Source organism: Uranotaenia lowii, chromosome 1 (genome assembly GCF_029784155.1).
Source record: "Uranotaenia lowii strain MFRU-FL chromosome 1, ASM2978415v1, whole genome shotgun sequence".
In the NCBI taxonomy this organism is placed as follows: Eukaryota; Metazoa; Arthropoda; class Insecta; order Diptera; family Culicidae; genus Uranotaenia; species Uranotaenia lowii.
This window is the reverse complement of record NC_073691.1, coordinates 84,706,460-84,731,459: the sequence shown is the minus strand read 5'-3', so window position 1 is coordinate 84,731,459 and position 25,000 is coordinate 84,706,460. Positions and strand designations below refer to the sequence as shown.

At 39.4% G+C, this 25,000-nt stretch overlaps 1 protein-coding gene and 1 long non-coding RNA gene across 2 annotated transcripts in view; one reads left to right on the top strand and one right to left on the bottom strand.

Annotated features, from left to right (window-relative positions):
• The window catches only part of LOC129753661 (serine/threonine-protein kinase S6KL), a 225,540-nt gene that overhangs the window by 130,079 nt on the left and 70,461 nt on the right, over positions 1–25,000 (bottom strand). The gene's annotated exons all lie outside the window — the stretch shown is intronic.
• Positions 11,389–11,771, top strand: LOC129753679 (uncharacterized). Its single transcript, XR_008738952.1, has 2 exons — positions 11,389–11,509; positions 11,571–11,771. It is a non-coding gene; the product is annotated as an uncharacterized LOC129753679 (long non-coding RNA).

Genomic DNA, 25,000 nt, shown 5'->3' with positions numbered 1-25,000 from the left:
TCTTTGAACCTGGTGACGATCGCTCGTTTTATTATTGGACTGGACAGAATAGATGTTCAACAGGTAATTTATTTTTTTATTTCAATAATTATTTTTTTAATTAAAGTATTCTTTTGAGTTTTTGCAGGTATCGACAAACCAAGTGAGTTGTAGAAATTGAAGTGAAGTTTAGTAACAGTGATGAAATTTGGTAAAAATAAAGTTTATTCTCAATTGAATTTGTTTTATTTTAATCATAATAAACAAAACGAAAATACAAAGGAAAACAACGACATTAATTTCATTCCGATACTAAACATATTCCCAGTACCTTTTACAAATCCACAGCGTTGAACTTACTAAAAATTCACGTAAATTGTAGGTGAGTTTCATGAAGCACGAATTCTTATAGGGGCGCGTTTACACATTTTTTTCGTAGCATCTGTGAAAATCAATTGGATAAAAATTATGTAGTTTTTTACGTAGCCGCTACGTGAAGATTATTTTGGGTGTAGAGGTGGAAAATTGACTGTTTCAAGTGCTAAGAGCAAATTCACTGGTGTTGGGAAAAAGTGGTAGAAATTTTGACACTTACGGCACACTTTGAAAATTTTGCCATGTAAAAACATTTTCAAGATCTGTGGTCTTCTAGTTTTTTTTACAACACGTGTTGTATTTTCGCATGCTGTGATGCAAAAATAGCAATATTTCTATCCCATACGGCTGAAATAGAACCAGTGTAGTAAAAAATACAACGCCTCAAGATCTTGAAAACATTTTTGCATGGTAAAATTTTCAAAACGTCGAAATTTCTACCACTTTTTCCCAACACCGGTGAACTTGCTCTAACGACAACGGAAAATAATTCTTCGATGAACTCGATCGCATGCAGTTTGAGTTTACCAACGTTTTCAACTCCTTCTTCGGCCCTCCAACTTGTCGCCAGCGCTCATTGACGATAACTTGTTAGATAGTAATCATTGAATTATGTAAAGCATAGTTAGCCTTGATTCAATAAAACATTCTTTGTTTATTCGTTACCCAAATCTCACCTGAGTTAGACCTACTTTTCTCATTAGGTTATGGGCCCAGGCACGGTCGCTTAGTAACGACTTTGTTTGGTGAAAGAAAATTTTTCAAGCGTGAAAATTTTTGAAGAAGTTCTTGAAGATGTTCAATCCGAACGGTGGCGATGGTAGAAGAGTTGGAGCGCAAGCTGGCAGAATCGATGCACCTAGACCAGGAGGTGTTGTTTCGGTTCAGGCGAGAGAGGTTCTTCGAGGATCCGAAAATTATAATTCCTGGGCGTTTTCCACCAAGATGGTGCTCATCAAGGAGCGGAGCTGGTGTGCCGTGAAGGAACGGAATGAAGAGGATCCGGAAGTGAACGAGGAAGTCTCCGAACAGGCTCTGGCGACCATATGCTTAAACACCGATCGGAGCATATACGGCTTGGTGCAGAATGCTAAATCTGCCAGAGAAGCGTGGGACACACAGTCCCCAACGTGGGACACGTTGCGAAACACGTTTGAGGAAAGCTGCTCGACAAGGAAGATCGGCCTGTTACGGAAGCTGACGGGCATTCGACTGGTAGGAGCAGAAAAATACGACGATTTGATTTGCCAGTCCCCTAAGGAGTATGTCAACGAGATTTTACTTACGTGTAACCAGTTGGCGGAAGTTGGATTCCAGGTTGACGACACCTGGTTGTGTAGTTTGCTGCTCAAAGGTTTGCCGAAAAGGTATGATCCAATGATCCTGGGTCTTGAGTCGTCTGGTGTGGCTCTGACGGCTGACAAGGTCAAAGCGAAGATCATGCAGGAGGTCAAGGTGATAAGCGGTTCCAAATCATCGGAAAATGAGAGTGCATTTTTAAGCAAGCAGAATGCGCCAAGAAAGCAGATAGACAAGTCAAATGTTTCCGTTGCAAAAAGTTGGGACATTTTGCGTCGGAGTGCCAGAAAGAGCCATGCGAAAGGAAGAAAGAGAAGCGCAACAACCAGAAAGGAAATGCAGCTTTCTTCGCTGTCAATGCTGTGCGGTCTTCTGAGCGCGATGACAGTGATTGGTTCTTCGATTCTGGCGCGATTCACTTGTGTCGAAACAAAGCTGTGCTGGAGAATCCACAAGAAGTTACATCGAACATCAACATGGCCAACAATGCGAAGGTGGCCGTTGTGGCGAAAGGATCGACGAAACTGGAAGCTGATTGCGGTGGAGCGACATGCGACTTAACCATGAGCGACGTGGTGTGCGCGCCTGAACTAGCGATAAATCTAATATCCGTTAGTAAGGTGTGCTAGAAAGGTTTCCGGGTTGTTTTCTCGAAGGAGGAATGCAAAGTTTTCAATCCTGAAAATGAAGTTATTGCTGTTGGTCGTGAAGTAGATGGTCTCTACAAGTTATCTGAAAAAAGAAGCCCGTTGTGAATTAGGTTCAGGAAGATAGATACGAGTTGTGGCATCGACGATTGGCGCATCTGTCCACTGGATGCATGAAACGACTGAAAGGCATGGTCACAGGCTTGGAATTTGACCTGAAGTATCCTGAGAAGTGTATTTCGTGCATTGAAGCCAAGCATAGCCGTCAACCATTCAAGGCGATAGGGCACCGTGAAGAAAACGTACTGGAACTTGTCAATTCCGATCTGTGTGGTCCTATGGAGCAAACATCGATGGGAGGTAGTCGCTATTTTCTGACCTTCATTGACGATGCAAGCCGGAAAACCGTGGTGTACTTTTTGAAGAGCAAAACGGAAGTACTCGAAGCGTTCCAGAACTACAAGGCTTTTGCGGAGAACCGAACAGGAAAACGGATCAAGCGAATTCGAACAGACAACGGCAAGGAATATGTTAACCGAAGATTTACAAATTTCTTGCGGCAGGAAGGAATTCAACACGAGACGTCTGCTCCCTACAGTCCGGGGCAGAACGGATTAGCTGAACGGATGAACCGAACGTTGGACGAGAGGGGGAAAAGTCTGCTTTTTGATGCAAGCCTGGGCACTAGTTTCTGGGCGGAAGCTGTTGCAGTTGCGTCGTACGTTGTCAATCGTTCACCGACAAAGGCATTGTTGGTGACTCCCGAGGAAAAGTTTTCTGGAAAGCGTCCGGATGTCTCGCATCTTCGAATATTCGGAGCCAACGTAATGGTGCACGTGCCGAAAGTAAAACGAAAGAAGTGGGACAAGAAGTCTGTGCCATGTATCTTTGTCGGGTACAGTGAAGGTTCAAAGGCGTACACGGAAAAAAATTGAGTGGTTATCCCAAAGACGCTGTCATGATAATTTTACTATTTCAGCGCTATAGTATGAAAAGTTTAACATCGATTTTGTAAAAGTGCGCATGAAACAATATTGAAATTACTATGTACCTGGTATTTTTCGATAACTCTCAATGTTTGTTGTCGAAAATACTATGGTCATGATAATTTCATCATAATTTCTATAACAACTAGCGTCCGCATAGTAATTTAGACATTGTGGCACCAATTCATATCAACAAAATACTACGCACATGGTACTTTTGAGAACAAAACATACTTGACTCAAAAACATAAGTGTGCATGATAATTTTACTATGGTAAACATTCTTGTTGTTTATACTAATTGAGGATCATTAATCATCAAACCCGTGAGTAAACAAATTTTGAGCTGCTTTCAAGTTTAATAACTTTCTTAATCTTTTCAGAGCATCGGGAGAACACACTAACATTGACCGACGTGTGTCGGAAGTGTGAATTTTATGCCGTATTCATTTTCACCGTGGTGGTCCACCGGTTGTGCACCAAGTGCTGTCAAAACGATTTTATATATGAAGATGACAGCAGTTGGAGCACAACCGGTTGGCCACCAGATGAAAACGAATACGGCATTAATGTTTTTAATTATATGTAACTAGCTGACCCGGTGTGCTTTGCTACACCTTCCAAAATTTTTGGTCCTTAGTTATTTAACTCTTATTTTTTTTCACAAAATTCTAAATTCAATTTCAATATCATAAAATTCTTCTTTCTCAAATTACTATACAAATTGTGAGAGTGACCCCCTCCATCATTCCTTTAACCCTAATGGAAGGAATGGGGTCTCATAACATCAGAAAAACACTTCTTGTATACAAATGCGATTCCATGTCATATATGGCGTCATTCTCGATAAGCTCTCTAGCTATTCAAAAAATGGGTGACCTTCTCCCACTTTACATCTCCTCTCCTCCTGGCAGGAGAAGGGAGTCTCATACCATCGAAACAACATTACCCGTACACAAATATGCTTCCATGCAAATTTGGTTCCATTTTCTCGATTAGTTATCAACATATTTAAAAAAAATGTATGAGTGACCCTCTTCCCATTATATCGTTCCACTGAATGGAGAGAGGGGTGCTAGCCACCGAAAAAACATTTTTTGTACTCGACTACCCTCCCATGCAAAATTTTGTTTCGTTTGCTTTATTAGTTGTCGAGTTGTGCCTTAAAATTTGTATCGGAGCCCCTCTTGCTGCCTATCATCCCCTACCTGGAAGGAGGGGATCAAGATCAAACATTCCGTGTATGCAAATACATTCCCATGCATAATTCTGATCCATTTGCTCGATTGTTAGATTGTTCCTATGTCACATTTGGTTCCATTTGTTAGATAAGTGCTTGGTTTATGCAACATAATCGTATATGAGCTCCCGTCTTCTCTAACTGTATCCCCAATTGAAGGAGAGAGAAGTCTCAAATAAGCTAATAACCTTTTTACGTATCCAAATGCTTTCCCATGCCAAAGTTGTTTCCATTTGCTCAAGTTATGCGAAAAATTGTAATGGAGCCCCCTCTCTCCTCCCTACCACACAACTGGAAGGAGGCAGTAGTACCAAATATTCACAAAAGCTTTCCAATTATGCTGAAAATTGTAAAGGAGTCTACCCCCCCCCCCCTCCCCACTTTTTATCTCCTCACTGGGAGGAGGGAAGGGTAGCAAATATTCAAAGAACTATTTATCGTACCCAAATAAACTTCCAAGCCAAATTTGGTTTCATTTGATCTAATATTTTTCAAGATATGCTATTTAAAAGGTATGAAAGCCCCCTTCTTCTTTCCTGTATCTTCACTGGAAGGAAGGAGGGGTCTGAAATAATCATAGAACCATTGCTCGTATACCCCTACCCTCCCATGCCTAATTTGGTTCCATTAGCTTGATTAGTTCTCCAGTTATGTTAAAAATTGTAAGGTTGGCCCCCTCCCTCCTTCATATCTCCTAACTGGAAGGAGGGAGGGGTACCAAATATTCTTAGAAACATTCCTCGTACCCAAATACCCTCCCATGCCATGTTTGGTTTGATTTGCTTGATCAGTTCTCGAGTTATGAAGACTTATTACTTTTATATGAAAGACCCCCTTCCCCCCTTCCTATAAGAGGGAGGGGTCTCAAACCATAATAGGAACCTTCCCCGGCCTCCAATACCCCCACCTGCCAAGTTTCACGTAAATCGGTTCAGTAGTTTTCGAGTCTATAAGGAACAGACAGACAGACAGACAGAAATTCATTTTTATATATATAGATAATGCATGCATGGAAATAAAACAAACAAACATACATAGTAATTTTACTATTTAATTCAAGCTCCTCACTCCTTCTAATCTTTATCATAACACATACTGGTTTCATCATGAAACATATCAATTTTACTAGGCACGCAGTAAAACAATGCATCATTTCATTGACAATTTTACTAAAACGTAGTCGAATTTACTATGCGCAGCCAAATTGAGCACATGGTAAAATAGCTATGCGTAAGGTATTATAAACAACAAAACATATTTGACCCAAAAATATGGTTGCCTGTTGTTCATTTAAACCACGGATCTAGTAGTTTTACTATGCTTCTTTTTTGTGTGTACAGGGTGTACAACAAGAACACGAAGGAAATTTTCGTCAGCAGAGAAGTCATTTTTGTGAAAAAAAAAATGCCAGCTCAAGCGTGGTGAGAAATTTCGTGAGCCCGAAAATGACAACATGCGAGGAACGGAGTTGGTGATCCAAAGCGAACGAAGCGTAGCTGATGTCGATCAGGCTGTTCCAAATGAAGCTGTTTTAGAAGAAAACGACTCCGAGGACAATGCTGATGAAACCCTTGATGAAACAATCTACAACGATGCTGATTCGATACTTGACGATGAACTACAATCTTCCGTGCTCCCTCTACAAGCAGAGGACCCACAATTGTTGGTAAGGCGCAGTGCGAGGGAGCACACCATCCCAGGCAAGTATCAAGATTATATTATGAGCTATAATACCTTCCCTGAAAGCATTTCCCAATCCGAACAGAAACTTTTTGCTGAGACAGATATCGAGCCAGATACATTTCGTGAGGCGATTAACGGTCGAGACAGCGAGAAATGGAAAGAAGCGATGCAGGCTGAGTACGAGGCTCTTGTGGACAACAAAACCTGGCATTTAATTGAGTTGCCCACCGGGAGGAAACCTCTGCGCTGCAAATGGGTCTACAAGTTGAAGACAAACTCGGATGGATCTGTAGAACGTTACAAGGCCCGCTTGGTTATCAAGGGCTTTTCTCAGGTCAAAGGCGTCGACTACAATGAAACGTTCTCACCTGTAGTCCGATACGCCACCATCCGGTACTTGATGTCGATGGCTGTCAAACTGAACCTCAAGATTCACCAACTGTATGCAGTGACGGCGTTCCTGCAGGGAGATCTGGGAGAAGAGGAAATCTATATGGATCAGCCGGAAGGATTTGTCGATTCAGCGTCACCCAAGAAAGTTTGTCGGTTGCGGAAAGCACTCTATGGACTCAAACAAACCAGTAGAGTATGGAATCAGAAGCTGAATGCAGAGCTTAAGCGAATCGGTTTGAAGCGATCTGCGTATGATTCGTGTGTATACTTCAAGCACTGAGCACACTGACTTGACTCTTAGAACAAAAATTCAACCATTTTCTGTCTAATTTTTTGTTGTCAGCTTTTGCAGGTTCGCAATACCGACGGCAGGTGGCGAACCTGAAAAAATTGATAAAAATGCCCTATAGGAAAAATGGTCCTTTTTAGCCCGATTTTATCGTAGAAATTGCGTGTTTTATTTTTAAAGTTGGGTGGAATTTCCTAACTGGGATAGCATTTCTTCAAATCGATCGATGCGCACTCTGGAATCGACATTGCGTACTGTTGGAAAAATGATTTTTTTTGTTTTTTTTTCTGGAAAAATTATCCAGAAAACGAAATCGAGTGTCCAGTCAGTATGGTCAGTGCTTCAAGATTGAAGGCAACATGGTTCTCATTGTGGCTGTGTACGTAGATGACATGCTGGTGTTTTCAAATGATCAGCTGTGGGCGGCCAACCTTAAGAAAGAACTTATGGCGAAGCTCAGAATGAAGGACCTCGGTTTGGCCAGCAAAGTTCTAGGAATGCGGGTGACCAGAGAGCGAGGCCGAGTGATGATTGACCAGGAGAGCTACATCAACAATTTGCTACAGCGATTCAACATAGCTGATTGCAATGCTGTTGCTACTCCTGCAGATCTGAACCAGAAGCTGACCAAGGCGATGTGTCCGAGCACTGAAGAAGGAAGGAAACAGATGGAAAGTGTGCCGCTCCGAGAATTCGTGGGAAGCCTGCAGTACTTGGCGCAATCTACAATACCTGATATCAGCTTTGCTGTCAACGTGGTCAGCCAGTTCAGTCAGAATCCAGGAAAGGCACATTGGATAGCAGCGAAGCGAATTCTTCGGTATCTGAAAGGTACGAGGTCGATGAAGCTGACTTACTCAAAGTAATACGATGAAGATTTCATTGGATACAGCGACGCGGATTGGGGGAATGACCCAGATAGTCGTCGATCAGTCACCGGCTATGTTTTCAAGCATGCAGGTGGCACAATTTCGTGGAGCTTGCTCTATCTACAATGGAAGATGAGTACATGGCGGTTTCGGCGGCAACCCAAGAAGCATTGTGGTGGCGTGGACTACGGAAGTAGTTGCACGGAATATCTGAACCAGTTCAAATTCTTTGTGACAACCTTAGTGCTATACACCTGGTGAACAAGGAAATCGGATATTCACCTAGGAGCAAGCACATAGATATCCGTCATCATTTTGTGCGAGAAAAGGTGGAGCAGAACATCGTCAAACTAGACCATGTGGGAACAAACAAGCAAGTTGCTGACGTTCTTACTAAGGCGATACCAACTTTGAAGATAGATGAAGAAAGGAAGACTCTCGGAATCCAGTAATTCAAGATTAAGGGGGAATGTTAGATAGTAATCATTGAATTATGTAAAGCATAGTTAGCCTTGATTCAATAAAATATTCTTTGTTCATTCGTTACCCAAACCACCCCAAACCTCACCTGAGTTAGACCTACTTTTCTCATTCACGCAGAAAAAGAATGGGGGATGATTTCAACAAAACGTTTTGTTATTTTATTTTATATTTTCCATGCACATTTTTTGATAACTTTCACAGAAAAATCGAATGTAATTGATAACAAAATTTTATTATCTGTACACACACATTTTTTATTAGCTGAAAATAAAATTTGATTTAATTTAAATTAAAAATTCAGCTTTATTCATTATACGTGTAAACGATAAGTCGGAAAAAGAAAAAAAGAAAAAAAAATATCACAAAATTCGAGCACCCGGCTGAACAAAACAATAATAGGATGGCCTTTTGCTGGGCCAGTCACCGGTAAGATTCTGAAACTTGAGTTTTTTTTAAATCTCATAAGTTTATTTTACTTGCAGAGAACCCCGGAACCGAGATTCAAATTCTCAGGATTGGAAAATGGCAGCATTCCGAACACGCCGCTACGAAAATGGAATTCATCGTAGCAGATGCTGCTGCTCAAAATTTTCCGGTTTTAGAGTGTTCGGAGCCCAGCGCGGAGGGGTTCGTGTTTCTGGTGGGTGCGCGGCGGTTTTTAGCGTGATAGAAAGAACGGCTGGTTCCCTATTGCCCGCATATTGGTTGCATGAAAGATTCCAGATAGACCTCGACGTCCAACTCCATAGGAATTATTTCGTTGATCCGACATGCATGGACGCGGTATAACTAGATAGATGAGGCCAATAGCACACAACGAAAAGGTCCTTTTTCCACTAGCAGCATCGCCGGTTATCGATATTGTTGCTCCCAAGCCAGGCGGAGGAGTCAATGACGAGTCAATGACAGGTAGTGAAACCCCGTTTTAAATAGAAATAAATAAAGAAAAATTCGATAAAATAATTTGTATATCAATCTGAATATGAAAATATCAACTAACATTTTCTTTTGAATTTATTTAAAATACATTGAATCATTATAATCAATCTTTCATTTTCAAAACCACAAAAAAATTGCAATTTTGACCCACGAAAACTAATTTTCTTTCGAAACTTATTTTTTTCTATTTTACCCAAAATTTTGTTATTTTCATGCCAAAACTATGATTCATTTTCAAAAAGGGCCTATATTACTTTAAAACAAACGATAAGTTCAATTCCAAGTAGTCTTTTCTATCGATATAAACAAATATATATTTCTGCTTTTTCCCAACCAAAATTTTTATTATTTTCATTCCAAATAGGGCTAATATTACAATAAATTTTTCTGCGTGTTATAACTCCATAACTTCGGTTTGGGAACATTCGTCTCCCATCAGTCAGTGAACACGGTCATGGTTTTGTGCAGTCTCGTCGTGTGTGAAAAAAGTGTCCTTTGTTCGGTGGATACACCCAAAATAATAAAGAAATTGAATATATGGGATTTTTCACGTAAACTGAGCTTTTGATGCCCATCGATACATGTGCTTTGTAGTAGCTACTGTTTTTCTGTATAACTGAACACATGAATTTCACGTAAAATCTAAGTAGATGAATTGATATTAGTTTTCTGCAGATTTCTCATGGGTGTATTAGTAAATTCTGATTTGAAAATCGAATTGCAAACTTGATTTTTTTGTAGTGAAAAAGCGGCAGCGGATAATTAATAAAGTCGGAGGTCGAGTAGTACCGAAATTCGGATGTGGAATTTTCGTTGCTGGCTGGCGAATGCAAATTCCGATAAATTTAATTAGTTTTTGGATCGATAGCTGAATTCATATATAGTATGGTTCTTCTCTTCTCCGTGATTGACCGAGGCCATAAATTTTGTTCAGAGGTCAAATGAATGGTGCTTGGGACTAGCAACTCATTCACACTGCACAAAACTGATGCTCTCTCTTTGGACGTCAATAACGGCGCCGGCCACGTCCTAGTAGTCAATGGATAGATTGGAAGAAAGAGAAGGGGATGAAAGAAATAAATTTGTGCTTTAGGACCGAGGTCAACTCTGCATCCTAACAAATAATTTTGTTTTGGAAAGTGGGTGGAAGGATAAGATCAGGACACACTTTTGACCAGTGCGATCTAATTTTTCAATCCTATTCTAGACACTATTATTTGATGGACGTTTTCAACTGAAACCCTAAATTATTACAACATTTCTTCGTTTTTCGAATGATTTTCGATACATCTTTCTTGGAAATTTAATCGTGCAAACTTCTCATGTCTGATATTTTATTGACTGAACTCTAAAAATTATCATTATTGCGATGGTATTTTTCTTTTGATCAACATTAATATGAAATAAATTTTGTTTCTTGATTGTCGGTGTACTAGGTTATTTGCATATTGAACACTGTCATGCTTCTAAAAGTTCAACTTCTTGCTAAGCATTAATAACCCGCATAAATTAGTATCATACAGTGGAAACTGGAAAGCTTTGCAATTTTAAGATTTTGATTAAAACATCTTAATATTTATTCACCTTAAGAAAATGTTTTGAAAGTAAGTATGGCCCTTATTCTGCGCCGCGCATGACGTGACGATAGTCGAGTCACCCAAGTCACCCTATTCCAGTAGTCGGTTTAGGTGAGAACCGTCACTTCGGATGAACTTTGTGAGTTCTTTACCCTATTCTCGTAGTCACCGTGGGTGAGAATTGTCGCATTCGGGTGACGAATTTAGGTGAGAATTGTCGGTACCTTTTCAGGTGGCTACGAGATAGAAATTTAAGGGAAAAATAATGCAAAACTGAATAATTAGACTCTGCATGTTTAATCACGTTAAAGCATGACGATTTTAAAAACAATCTGATTAATTTATTCGCAGAAGAGGAGAATTGTCAGAGGAGGCAAATTTTTATACAAAAACGCATATATTTGCGTAGTTTGAAATTACAAATAATTTTTTTTCGGGATTTTCCCTCCCATCTCTATAAATAAATTTAATTAACAAATGTCCAGCCGGAAATGAGAAATCTTCCCGAATAGCAGGAACCATGGTGTTACATTCATTTTTCAATGAATTCGAAAGTGATCATGTACTTCATGGTAAAAAGTACATCCTAGCTTTTAGTACAAAAATTTGCACATCTCCAATTTTTCGTGTAGGATTTTGACAGCGGCGGTAATTTTGTTTTGCTAAATAAAAAAAAATCGGTCTGCATCAACATTTTCCGATGCTTTTTCATCAAATCAATCATCTACAGTGCTCGGATATGATCAAAACGGTGAGTTGTATTGATGTTTGGAAGAAAACATCAGTTTTATAATCTTTTTTATCAATTCCAGCGACATGATCCCTTCCACAAGGCTGTAAAGGAGGAAGGAATCACTTAGCCAGAATCCCGTAATGCGAGCTGCAGGACATTCCAACTGGTGGTCGACGGTAAGATTGCAGCATTCTGGTGGAGTGTTAAGTGATATTAAGTGTTTTTATTTCTAAAATTATGATTGTGGCTGATTTAATAATAAATATGTAAACAAAAACAATACACGACAATTTTATTATAATATCACGAAATAACATTTAATTTTATCGTAATTAAAACCATGGAAATTCATTAAAAAACAATGAATTTCACAGTTTCCTTGAGGAAAACTGGAAGCTGTAATAACCATGAACTTTGAAGTTTTGTGTTCTGAAATGTATGAAAAAAAGTTGATTTTTTCATGGTTAAGTTGCTTAACACCCCCTTTTTTCATGGTTAATTTGGTCTAAACCATAAATTTCACTGTCGAAAACGATTAATTTGACAGTGCATTCATCGTTTCTTGTACCATGATATTCATAGTGTCCACCATAAAATCCATGGTAAAGTGAAAATGGAATTCATGGTTTTTTCACAATGTTTTTCTATTCGGGTTGTTTTATTTGTTTCTTTCTTAATTTAATTTTTTGAGCTTGTTTTAAATAAAACAGAAAAAAGGCAATCCGATTACAATGAAACCGAAATCTAAATAAACAAGAATTTGAATTTTTGATAGCAATCAAAATTTGATTGCAAACTGTGATTTGAAATTATGAAATTGGCCTAACAATAAATAATCTAGGCTAGTCAGCTAAATCATTTTTCAGCAATCAAATCAAGAAAAATTCTGCTCCAAAATAACATTAGTAATGACTACACTCATTAATCCAAATCTGCCAAGAAAATAAATTCGTTTGCGATGTTGCTGACCAACAAAAGATGCCTATTGGCGTTGCTGAAAGAGTCGGTAATATTTTCACTAGGCGAAAAGCGCGGGTTGCCTATTTCAATCATCATCTATGTGTTCTCACTCCTCCACCAGGTGCCTGTAGAGTTGATTGACTTACTGGTTCCTACCAGCGTTTGATAGTTTTTTCCACATACTGCTGAAATGAAAACGAAAGGCAATTTTACTTAAACTGTTTTACTAAACAGCAACTTTTTTTACCAACCTGAAACAGCAGCTAAGGTTTCGTAGATATCCGGAAGTTTAACACTGGTCTTTAAGGCAACCGCCGGCCACTTCTCCGTTTATGTGGATTTTTATCCCCAGTTCGGTGCTGTTTCCGGGCCCACATTGAACTTGTACAGCAACTATGAAAACTCCACTTTTTGCAGCAAAGTTTGTCCCATTTTTCGTTTCAATCAGCTTGCTGAAACCGTACAATCCGATACTGGTCCCGGAAGAAGTGGAACTTTCACTCGTTATTTAAAAATTCAATTTCCAAGACTCGAAATGTAAACACCGGCACAAACGATCAGCGCAAATTTCGCCATTTTGACACATGGGTTCATTCAGTCACTCACCTCTGTCACTTCACCTCCATCGACTCCGGGAATAAGGTGACAGAACTCACGGTGACTCCGTGGTGAGGTGACAATCCTCACGTCACGCGCGACGCAGAATAAGGGCCTATGTCCACGTGGACACTACCCAAACCCCTACCCCCCTCTCCGTGGACATTTTCATACCCCCTCCTCCCCCCTAAGTTGTCCAGGTGGTAGCTGAACGGCCCTATGTTAGTTTTCTCTGACCGACTGACTTTTTTAAAATGGAATTATCAGATAGAATTGACTCTCCTACCAGGCTAATTTATTTAAATTTACTTTAAAACAAACTCCAATTTTTCAAAGGAGTGTTTTTTTTCAAAATCATTTGGATTTATGAAAACTTAACTCGAACAATGTAAAGTTGTCTATAATTTATCGTTCACCCAGAATGTTGCTCACGCTACATCGTACTACCCCGGATGGCAGCAGCGCAGCTTCGAAAGAGCGGATAGCTCAACTTCAAACAGCGACAAACATTTTCACTGTGAAAAATCCAATAAGAAAATCTCCTGTCATCATGCTGACTCCATGCCACATACAATGTTGCATTCAACAGCTACCATACAACTTTTTCCCACGTAACGCGCGTTACATCCATTATTATCTTTAATCTTCTTCTCAGTAGTAAATAGAACATTAACACTATTTTTAATCATTTTCTTCAGTTAGGAGGTAGGAGCTGGAGGGAGGGAGAATTAACAAATATCCCAGCCAACTTCGATTGCGGAATCATCATGAGTGAACGAGATAGGATAACACATTTCATTCCAGATTGTCTGGCCGGCCATCACTGGTTATCATACACTAACAGATAATAAAAAATATTTTACTCGCCAGATGGCAGTAATAATTTTAAGAGCTGGAAGTTTTCTATGGTAAAATCAGTTCTAGGGTTACCAGTCTTCTCCGAAATAAATACGCATTGAAAAAGATGTTATATATTTCCACCAAGGCTAGCATGGAAATAAGAGCGGACAATTGTATTAGATTTGCAACATCAATTCTTGAAAAATATTTTTGATGACTATCGACAGAAATTTTAAACCAATGTAACGCAAATACGTTAAAAAATATACTAGGTTATACATTAAAAAATAAATATAATTTTATCAAAACAATTACTAATAAAGTTATTAAACTAAATTTCAATATGTACTTATCTTGTATGGTTCATTCCGTTTTATCCATCGATGTATCATTTTAAATTTTGTTATTGGAAAATCAAATGAGAGATCTTGCACATAAGTAACCCTAACGTTAGCAAGGAACAGAACCTCTGGATCAGTGTTCCGAATATCACTCATTTTCAATGAATGTTTTTGATTGCCCTTCGCAGCTGAACGTACAGCGGTCGGGTTTCGTTATTGATTGCTACTGGACCTACCCGATCATCGATCGTTCAATTCATCGCTAAAATACAGATCACCTCGCACGATGCTTGCTGTCAAAACAGTGCAGCACCATCATCAAATTGGAATCTCACCAATGCGCAATGCATATGGCGAATCTTGTTGGTCTTCGATCAGGAGTGAATGGATCAGGCAGTGAGTGAGTGATACATGAAGCCGATCATTAGCGTATTTTGTTTGATTTGATATATAGCAAATTAATAAATTTATTTGTTGTTACAACGTTTTTGAACATCAGTATGATCAAAATCAAATTGTAGTTGTGCTTGTGAGGGAAAGATGTTCACTTTCGCCATGTTTTTCAATTTTTACAAGTTCTCTTATTATACTGTCGTCCGTCACGTTAAAATTACTGAGAATTTATGGTGTCCCGCACAACTGTTCGATTTTTCTCGTCCTGCAAAAAATAATTTTGAATTTCATATAATTCAGGCAGATACTGAGTGAGCTACATTCAGAATGGATCAGTTTGTATCTCACTCGTCTCCGATATGCGATGTTTGCTAAACCGATGATTCTGAATGATGCGACTCGGTTTGCATAGCTGATAGGAGCGCTGATCGAGATTGCATACCAGCCAGGCGAAGCAGTTGCGAGAGGCGCTATCCCATTATACAATCAGAATGTTTCCAACAGGAAACGCATCCTGAGTGTTTGTTTTGATTGATTTTCGGAACCCTGCTCTGGATAAAACTAATTTAGCGCAATCTCCATTTATTTCCAGCTCAATTTTTTCAATGCTTTGAAAGCATCATCTCGTCATCAACAGACCCAAATTAAATAACTTCGATCACAAATTACACGAAATTTATCACATTCCATTCGTCAACTTTATGTTTAAAACAAACACGATCACTTAATTAACCGATATCACAAAATAACACTTTTTTAACCTTCCAAAGCCGTTCGCTAAATATCCGTTTCGGGGAAATATGAGTTGTAATTTGATTTCGTTCTCCTGGCTGTAAATGTTAACCGATTTTGATGATATTATATTCATTGTGTAGGTAATTTATTCTAATTACTCAACATTTCAAAATAAAGTCGATATGTATTACCAGGTTTTCAGAAACTGGTTCAGAAAGGTAAAAGTGCGAAAAATCAATTTTATTTTTAAAATACTCATAACTTCTGACAGCTTTTCTGTATTTAATTATTTCATTGATGTTTGAAATTGTCAAGAATCCATCTATCCGACAATGTATAGATATGTTGGGGTCCAATGAAAGTTTTTACCGCTATGACAGATCTTCCGGTAGAAAAAAGTCTTACTTTAAAAAAAACGACATCCAGTTTTGGCTTTGCTTAGCTGTATTTCATTTCTCAATGAACCGATTTTAAAAACTCAAATTTTAGTTTTTTGGCGTTAATTTGATCATTACTTTCATAGAACATACTTGATCTGTCAAAACTACCAGTTCATCAGTATATTGGAATGATGATAAAGATGTTTGAAATGTGCGCTTCGGGTCATATTGACCCGAACGGCTTTGGAGGGTTAAAGTCGCTTTAAGTGGAGAAAAATTACTTCGAATTGAAGTCGAAAAGAAACGCGTTCACCACCTATTTATTATTTGAAAAATGTTTTTTATTATTAAACTAGCTGATCCCGTACGAACTTCGTTTCGCTTTCAACTTTAAAGCTGATGACTTTGTATTTGGTTGGTAATTGGGACGCATTTTCACCAAAAAATTGCTTAAAATACTAAACAGAATTTGTAAGCGACCTACTTGCTTGTCTACCAAACGGAAATTTAAAATAAGAAATTGTCTAGATCTCATGCATAATACAACAATTATCGCAAAAACATGAAATAGTAAATGTGGACGACCCCTTTTTCTGTAGTCTAATAGAAAGTTTGTTATCAGGAATCGATTCCGCGTCCTGCAAAACTCTCGTTTTGAAATTTTTGCCTCGATATGATGTCCAACAACGTATTTATTGCAAAAAATTCGAAAATATTAAGACGAACCCTTTTACTGATTCCTTGTCAAAATTTGACATGTAAAATCAAGACAATGGGGCTTATTCTGAGTGTCACGTGACGTGATGTGTAAAATCGTCACATCGTTGTGCCGACTCCAGAAACCATTCTAGGCTAGAAATTTCAGCTCAAATGTCCTGTGATCGATTTTTGGAGCTCATTCATACTAACGTTTCTTCTCTGAAACATTTCCTGGAGTCAGGATAAAAAAGTGAAATTTTATGAGTCACGTCACTCGACTCGCAGATTAACCCCCAATATAGCAAAAACAGTGAACAAATAATATGGACGACCATTTTTGCCGACCCCTGACTCGAGATTTGAAATCTGAAACAATTGAGCGTCCCTCAAAACTTCTATGTGAAAATTTTCCAATCCAATCCAATGCATAATAACGTCAATACCGCAAAAACATTGAACAGTTTATATGGACGACCCCTTTGACCTCTAAATAAAAATTCGCCTCCTGAAATCAATTACTCGTTCATTGAAACTCCCTGGTACCAAGTTTCCATCTTAATCCAATGTATTTAAGCATTAATATCGCAGAAACAGTGTTAATATGGACGACCCCTTTGGCCGACATTTGACCCTGAGTTTGAAACCTGGAATCGAATCGTTCCTCAAAATACTCTTTTGCAAATTTTATCAAAAATAAATCTATAATAACGTCAATATCGCAAGAACATTGAACGGTCGATATGGACGACCCCTTTTGCCGACTCCTTCTACAAAATTTGATAACTGGAATCGATTGTCCGTTCCTTAAAATCCCCGTCTGCAAATTTTCATCTCAATACAATGCATAATAACGCCAATATGGTAAAAACATTAAACAGTTGATATGGATGACCCCTTTGGCCGACCCCTGACCAGGGGTGTCAGGTGTCCTGATTTATCAGGATTTGTCCTGATTTTCGAGAGGCCGTCCTGATTTTTCAAAAACGCTTGAATTGTCCTGATTTTTTAAAAATGACCCTTAAAATATCCTGATTTTTTTTAAATATCTAAATTATAACTAGATTTATTGTTAAATGATGAGAACACCAAACAAATCTTTAATAAAATAGTTTAACCTAGTTTAATTTTTTGGTTCAAATGATATTTAAATGGTGTTTTTCGATATTAACTGCAGGCCAGCCAAGGTTTTTCTCGCTTCAGTTGTATAATTCGAGGCGTCTTAAACACCTATATTTCGCCTTTAGTTATGCAATCTAAGCAGAACTGCATGTTATTTTCACCAATTTAGAGCTGTCCTGAAAAATCCTGATTTTTTTCTTCGCGGTGTCCTGATTTTTGATAAAACGACCTGGCACCTCTGCCCCTGACCCTGAATTTAATATGGGAGAGTGGGGAATCATGGGCCACTTTTTTTCGTAGTTCCATAACTTCTTTATTATAAAAGATAAAATTAAAATAAAAAATGGCATAGTTTTCTATATTTTCAAGGTATCATAAGTTATTTTTTAAAATTTTTAATAAGTTATTTTCCCCAAATTCTGACTGCTTGAAAAAAAAGCTATATTTTTTGGATTATGAAAAATGGTAGGGAATCGTGGGCCACCAAATCCAAATTGACCAAATAACATGCAAAGTTTATGAGTGGACCCAAAACTGTGATTTCCTAATTCATTTCGTTATTTAAAAGCAATTTCAGATGATGAAATAAAAAAGAGAGCTGTGTATGAACGAATAGATTCCAAAACCTGGCTCGCGAACGTTTTGGCAAAATTTCTTATATAGGATGGACAAAATACTTTTCATAACTCTTCATTTGGCATAAGAAAACTCAGCAGATAGGTAAAACGTATTTTAAGTTCTGAATGTGTATAAAAACATAAAAATATAGGTGATTCAAGATGTGTGGCCCATGATTCCCCACAAGCTATGATTTGCAAATTGGTTGCGTTTGTGTGACTTATTGATGTTTCATCAAAAATTCCTTTTCCACTTGAAAGAGCATGACAAAACTAAGATCATAAGCGTATGAGCATATTTTTGTTATGCACTTTAGGTTCCCCATCGATGAAATTAGCGGGTGTTTTTTTATTTATGTAAGTAAATTTTTCTAACTTTTTTTAGCTTGATAAATAAAAGAAGCATTAGATCCGTATTTAAGTCAACAACATATAGAAATATATGCTCACGCAAAGCGACGACGATGACAGTTGGTTTGAGATTTTTATCTCAACACACATCTGAGATATTAAAAGTGGCCCACGTTTCCCCATGGCTCACGATACCCCACTCTCCCCTACCTGTAATCGATTGCTCGTCCCTCAAAACCAGTGATTGAAATCCTCACCAATTTTCTCATCAGAGCAGAGGTATTCAAAATATACGCTCTGAGGCCTCGCATAGCTATACAGGAGACGATACATATACATTCATTCAAACCTCCCCCCATGAGGAGGATCTGCTCTGAGAGACACTATTCGTTTGCTGCCCCGAGCGAACTCTCTCAACGTTCGGTTGCTACATGATGCATGAAGAAGACGAGGCACACATACTCATTTCCGTTCTTGAATTTGAATAACTCCAGTCGATAGCTGTCGTTGAGGAGAACATCTTCAACCTCGCCGCAAAGGTTGAGGCAACAACAAAAACAACCTAACTTATTGCATTGCACAGGGCCGCAACGTATGGTGCAAAGAGAGGGGAGGGAAAAGAAACGAAAAAATGCATTTTCAAATGAGACTTGAATACTTGCTGCACACCAGACTCGTGCGAAGAACACGTCCATGGGTGGGGGGTTTCGAATTTCAAATTTTGTTAGAAGTAATAACAATACCAAAAAAGGACAAACAAGCAAATTGATTTTTAAAACCATATTCAAACCCATAATCATCATACAAACTGGAAAAAAACTACTGATACGAATTAAAATAAATCAGAATCAAAATTTCAAATCAATTTTATTTCCGGTTAGGGGAGACGGGGGCATAATGGCCACCTTAAGGAAAACGGTTATTTAACCATAGAAAATAGCTATAATATGGAGGTTACATAATTGTTTCGTGTTCAGACACTTGAAAAACCTTTTTCCCAACGGGCTGAAACGTGAAAAACTAGATGAAAACGTTAAAAAATGCCTTTTAAAAATGTTTGCCAAAAGCTGAAAACCAGCCACTGTGGAGGCATAATGAGAACCCCCCCTGAGGCAGTATGGGCACCATTAATCAGGGCAAGATGTGCGTTTTCTGCCGGGGAATCTAGCAGCGAATTCAATTCGATGAAGTCAGGTGAGTCGTAGATTCATCAAAAAAAGCAATAACAAAATAATCTAGGTCTGTTTGTAGAATACAAACAATTCACGCATGCTCATACATTATGTGCTTTGTTCGGAGGATGATGCTACTAGCCATATAATGTAACAATAAAAAAATCGATCATGAATTGTAAATGGAAAAAAATCACCTCGAACAGAAATCTAACGCTAGTCTTTTGATTACCTCTCCGACACCTTACCAATAGGCTAAATCGTCGGATGAAAACTAGTCAAAGGCGCTATAAATCAATTTTAATTCGCTGCTAGATTCTACGGCAGAAAATGCTCATTATGCCTTGATAATATGGTGCTCTATATGCCCCTAGTCAACAAATTTAAGTAACAACATGTTTTAAAATTAATAAATGTGAAAAATCAAAAATTTTATGATGGTAAAAATTGAGAAACAATGTGTACATCATGTTGCAGTGCGTACATTATAGATCAAGGTTTTTTTTTTACAAGATGGAAATTTGACTTCAAACCATAACAGCCGGGTGTTTGCTGCCGTGAGTGGGTTCGTCCCACTAAAACCACCTTGGGCTTCGTGTGCCAGATGTGCCCCTTGGTTTCACCCTATGATACTACATCAAGGGGTAGGCTGTGCTCACGCACTTATACATCTCACCCTTTTCCTCTTTCTCAATTTTTCCTCAATTTCTCCTTGATCATCGTTCTGCTTTATCCTTTTTCCTCCTTCTCCTTTTCCTCTATCGCCAACTTCAGACTGGTACGGAAGACCCCGAAACGTGTGCCGGTTAGGTAACGCTTTCATAATAACTCACGCCCGTCACAGCATCCACTATCCCGGGGACCTCGAAACGTGTACCGGTTAGGTAACGCTTTCAAAGTAACTCGCGCTCGTCACAGCAACCACTTTCGCAGGATTTCCAACCACCAAGACATGGCCGATTGAGAAACTACCAAGCTAGAATCCCGACACGACCACCCCGAATGGTATCTCCGCTTCCTTTTGCTGCAGGAAAGATCGTAGCTGAGTACGTGAGACCTTTTAAGTCCCACCACACGTATGAGTCCAGATTAGGGTTATACCGCGCCCTAATTTTTTGAACTGAATAATTTTGGACTTTGATTTTAAACAAATTCTTTGATTCAAAAGAAATTTGTTCAATTGCACATTTCGTTTAAAACAAAGTAAATTTTCTTTCAACCAAAGAAAATTGTTTTCAACAGAAAGGAATAATTTCTTTAAGTTAAAATTTTAAACTTAGAAGATATTTTGGATTGAGCAAGAACCGAATTTCGAATAGAGTTTGTCCGGTTGTGTTGAAAATCAAAACTAGTGAATCGGAGATTCAGGAGGATTCAGGATGAAGAATGGTAAGTGTGTGTTAATCCATTAATCAAAAAGTGAATGTTTAAGATTTTATATAAACTCTTGCATTGTTACAGGATCACGGCTGATTCCGCCCCAAATCCAGCGGTCTGATTATCTTCGGCCCGATCTTCAGCGGCAATCACCAGTTGGATGACCACTAAAGCTAGCAACTATAGCTGCTTCCGAAACTCTATCAAGCGGCCCAAAAAGAATGCCCTCAGGCCAAAATTAGGACCGGATGATTCAATTATAGTGAACCAGTGTTAGTGTTAATTTTGTGAATGAAAATGAATTTAAAATGTAAATTCTTTCTTTTTATTATTCAAAATTCCTTATAGGAACTTCAAACAACAGAAAATACCCAAGCAACCAAAAGTCGCATACTTACTTAAACATGAAACTCCGAAGTTCGCATTTGGCTGAACTTAGGTTTTAGGGGACTTTAAGGTACCCATATCGCGTAAAAATTACTCAGAAACTTCTATCGCATTCTAAAGGGCGAAACAAGCGATAACGGAACTTCAAAGCGCTTTCAATGCGACTTCTTTCGAGAAGGATCCTCAGGTTCGATAAGTACTTCCTAACGAACCGTCAATGAACCTTCTAGTTACTGCACAGAATCTGTTTGGGACTTTTAAGCGGCATGTCAAATATTTCTGTCAAGTATTGCGTTTTGTTTACATTCGAATTATCCACAATGAAATCCAGCATAAAAATAGCAAAGCCGCCGTACACACTAAGATTGCATTTATTGCGCTCGGGATAATGACTCTTTGAATCACAGGGAAGTTGGTCAATTTCGAATGGGAACCCTCCCGAATCTCGTGACGCTTCACAATTCCTTCATTACGGGATGAAATTCCTACGAGTGCACAGGAACTCGAAAAATCGTCCAGAAATCGGGACAGCAACCTCCTGTATCACGTAAGGCTCATCTGTCATCGCGCGTTTTTTGTTGTGTTGAATCTTTCTGTCCTTTACTATCGTGTGCTGAGTATACTGCAACGATAATTTTCGACAGTCAGTTGTGAAAATTTTAAGTGCTGGAATTTTCACCATCTTTCAACGGTCAGCATAGCCAGCGCTGTGTGAAAAATGTGTCAAAATTTAAGGAATTCCTCCAAACCGGAAGGTTCCGGTATAAAAAAAAAAACAAGCTAATCAAGAAACCGACGATAGTGTCAGCGTATGTGGTCTTAATTCCGGTCACCAGTTGATTCAAACGGCAGCCACTCCCGCAGCGGCACTTTTCATCAACACCAGCCCCAGTCGCGCCCCAGTGGCAGAAAAAAAATGAGTTTAGTGAAGCAATAAACACAATTTTCGAAAGTATATTAATTAATTTTTGGAAAATTCACAGTATCGCTGGAATCAGTAGCATGTTATGGTGCTGAAGCAGGTTAGTATTTATTTAAAATCGATTTATAATTGAATGAAAACTGAGATTTGACTGTTCTTTGTTTTCAGGTAAACCGAACAAAAATGAACCAAATACCAGCAAATGCAACAGATGAAGTGCAATGTAATGTGTTAATTATGAATTAAGAATATTTTATATTATTGATTGGTAATAAATTTAAATAATAAAAAAAGGTTTTGTTATTTTGGAGGTTAAAAAATATCACAATTCCATGTAAATATCGAACGGAAGCCGTTCCGAGCCTACAGGAATACTTCGGAACTCCCTGCAAATCACAGGAGAAACATGTTTCGAACGTACGGGTGCATTTGACAGTTGTTTTCCTGTAGTGTTTTTCTGTCCCGAGATCGTCCTGTAATTTCAGCTGTTGAAAATACAGGACGAAATCGTCCCGACCACAGGAGAAAAGATTAAGTGTGTAGGTAAGAACGAATATACAAAAAGTTTTTCGGTGTTTTTCTCATTTTGTTCTTAAATTTTCAGACATTTTACCAACCATCGCGGAAACAGGCAGTGGATAAAACCGGTCTCGAATGCAGGAAAACCCGCGGAATATAAACGCCCAGCAGCACCTTCAAACATGGAGAAGTTTGAGGAGGATAGTTATCATCAACACCTTTTCGAACCAGTCCGGCACTTCGATGGAAACGAAAGAGAGCTGCGAATGGTTTGCAGCAAGTATTTCCGCATGTCCGCATGTTTCTCTATCCCTTTTCCATCTTAAGATCTCATCGCTCATCGCTTTCCGAGTGCATCCAAATCGGACATCGTAAGCACACCTCCGGCTTTGTGCTACCTTGCGAAATCCGCGACAGTTAGCAGCTTGGCAAAGTCGATCGGAATCCTTCGGCACTTTCAGCTGTCCATGTGCCGTGGTCGAACGCCAAAGAATTCCAGCAAGCAGAGTCGGGTGTCATCATTCGCAGCTCCGGTTGCGATCAACTGTGGTAGATCGACAGCTTCTGTCGCATTGGCTGCGAGGTGTAAACTGTGGCTTTCAAGTTCAACGGGAACCTGCGAGGCATACGGAGTTCGGTCAGCGGTGTCGTTCGCAGTATCAGCTGTGGCATCGGCCACAACCGGGATCGGAGGAACGTCCTGGCCACAACGGAGGCAGCATCAGCCGTGGCATCGGTCACAAACCGAGATCGGAAGAACGTTCTGGTCACCACGAGGGCAGAGTCAGCGGTGGCATCGGCCACGAATAGAGTTTGGAAGAACACATCGGTCACAACGAAGGCAGCATCAACTGTGGTACGACCACAACCTAGAATTGGTGGCAGTATGTACTGTGGTAACGACCACGCATTCGCAGCGAGGGCAACAATCGGCTCAAGATCAGCAACAAGGACGGTGGTGTCGCACCCAATGGCTGAGCGAGGCGCGACGAGGATGCCGAACCCTGTTTTGCGCCATGCGCCAAAACTGGAAAAGCTGTAAGTGCACGTTTTTCATTCAAATCTCAAAAATAGCATTTTAAGGAATACGGGTATAATGTTGCCTAAAAAATTATAAAGCAAAATTGAAAATTAAGTACCATTGAGCATTATTTTTATGTGGCTCTGACCACGATCAGCCTCCATTACAAATGGCGGTCATCGACAGTTAGCAGCCCGGACCCACTTGAGTTCTTGCTGACAAAGTTGATAAAAAAAGAAAAGCTGATGAGTAGCAGTGTTCGCTTCTTGGTACCCTGGCCAATAACCTTTCGCAAACCTACTTTGCGTGGGAATTGGCCTCAGGTCCGTTACATCTCCCCCTACTATCTGAGTTTGAAGCTATTCTAGAAGAGTATAGCTTCAAAACAGGGGAGTGCAGGAATCTAACTTTTATCTAGCTAATCGAAGATCCAAAATGCCGACCTTGGTTGAACTCCAAACTTGCGGTGTAGTTAACTGAATTGCTGAGCCATCCTTTATATCGTTCCTGTTGCTGCTTTGTTATTTTTCCCAATCTGTGTGTTGGCTGGGGCTTATCTGCTATGGTTGTTGTCTCTGTGCTTCCGGTCGCTGTTTGCTACTGTAAAGATTAGGATAGTTTGCTGGTTTACTGCTGTTCCGATTGCAGCTGCTTAACCCCGTTCAATTTGCTTTTATCCGTCCTCCTTTGGCGGAGTGAACCAGCCGTTCTTCTTGTGGATTTGGACCAACGATTTGAAACTCTGCTGTGCACGCGCCAAGCTGTCCTGGCCCTATGAATGATTCTTGGTCACACCAAATTGTATTCGGGCTGTACCCTTGACTAGAGTGGCCGCTTTCTGCATTATAATCGCCTCGACCGTGTATACTGAACTTCAGCCTTGTTCCGAGAACCACTCCATACAGATTTCACCACCCACCAGTACGTAACCACGGAATGAACGACCCGAACGAACTGTGGCTCGAAAAGATGCCTCTCCTTCAAGGTGATGTTGAGCAGGATGCTGTCCTTGTCCCTCCTTCTTCTTCAGCAGGACAAGATCGTTGTGCAACGGGCGGTCCGGGTCGACCGACATCAGC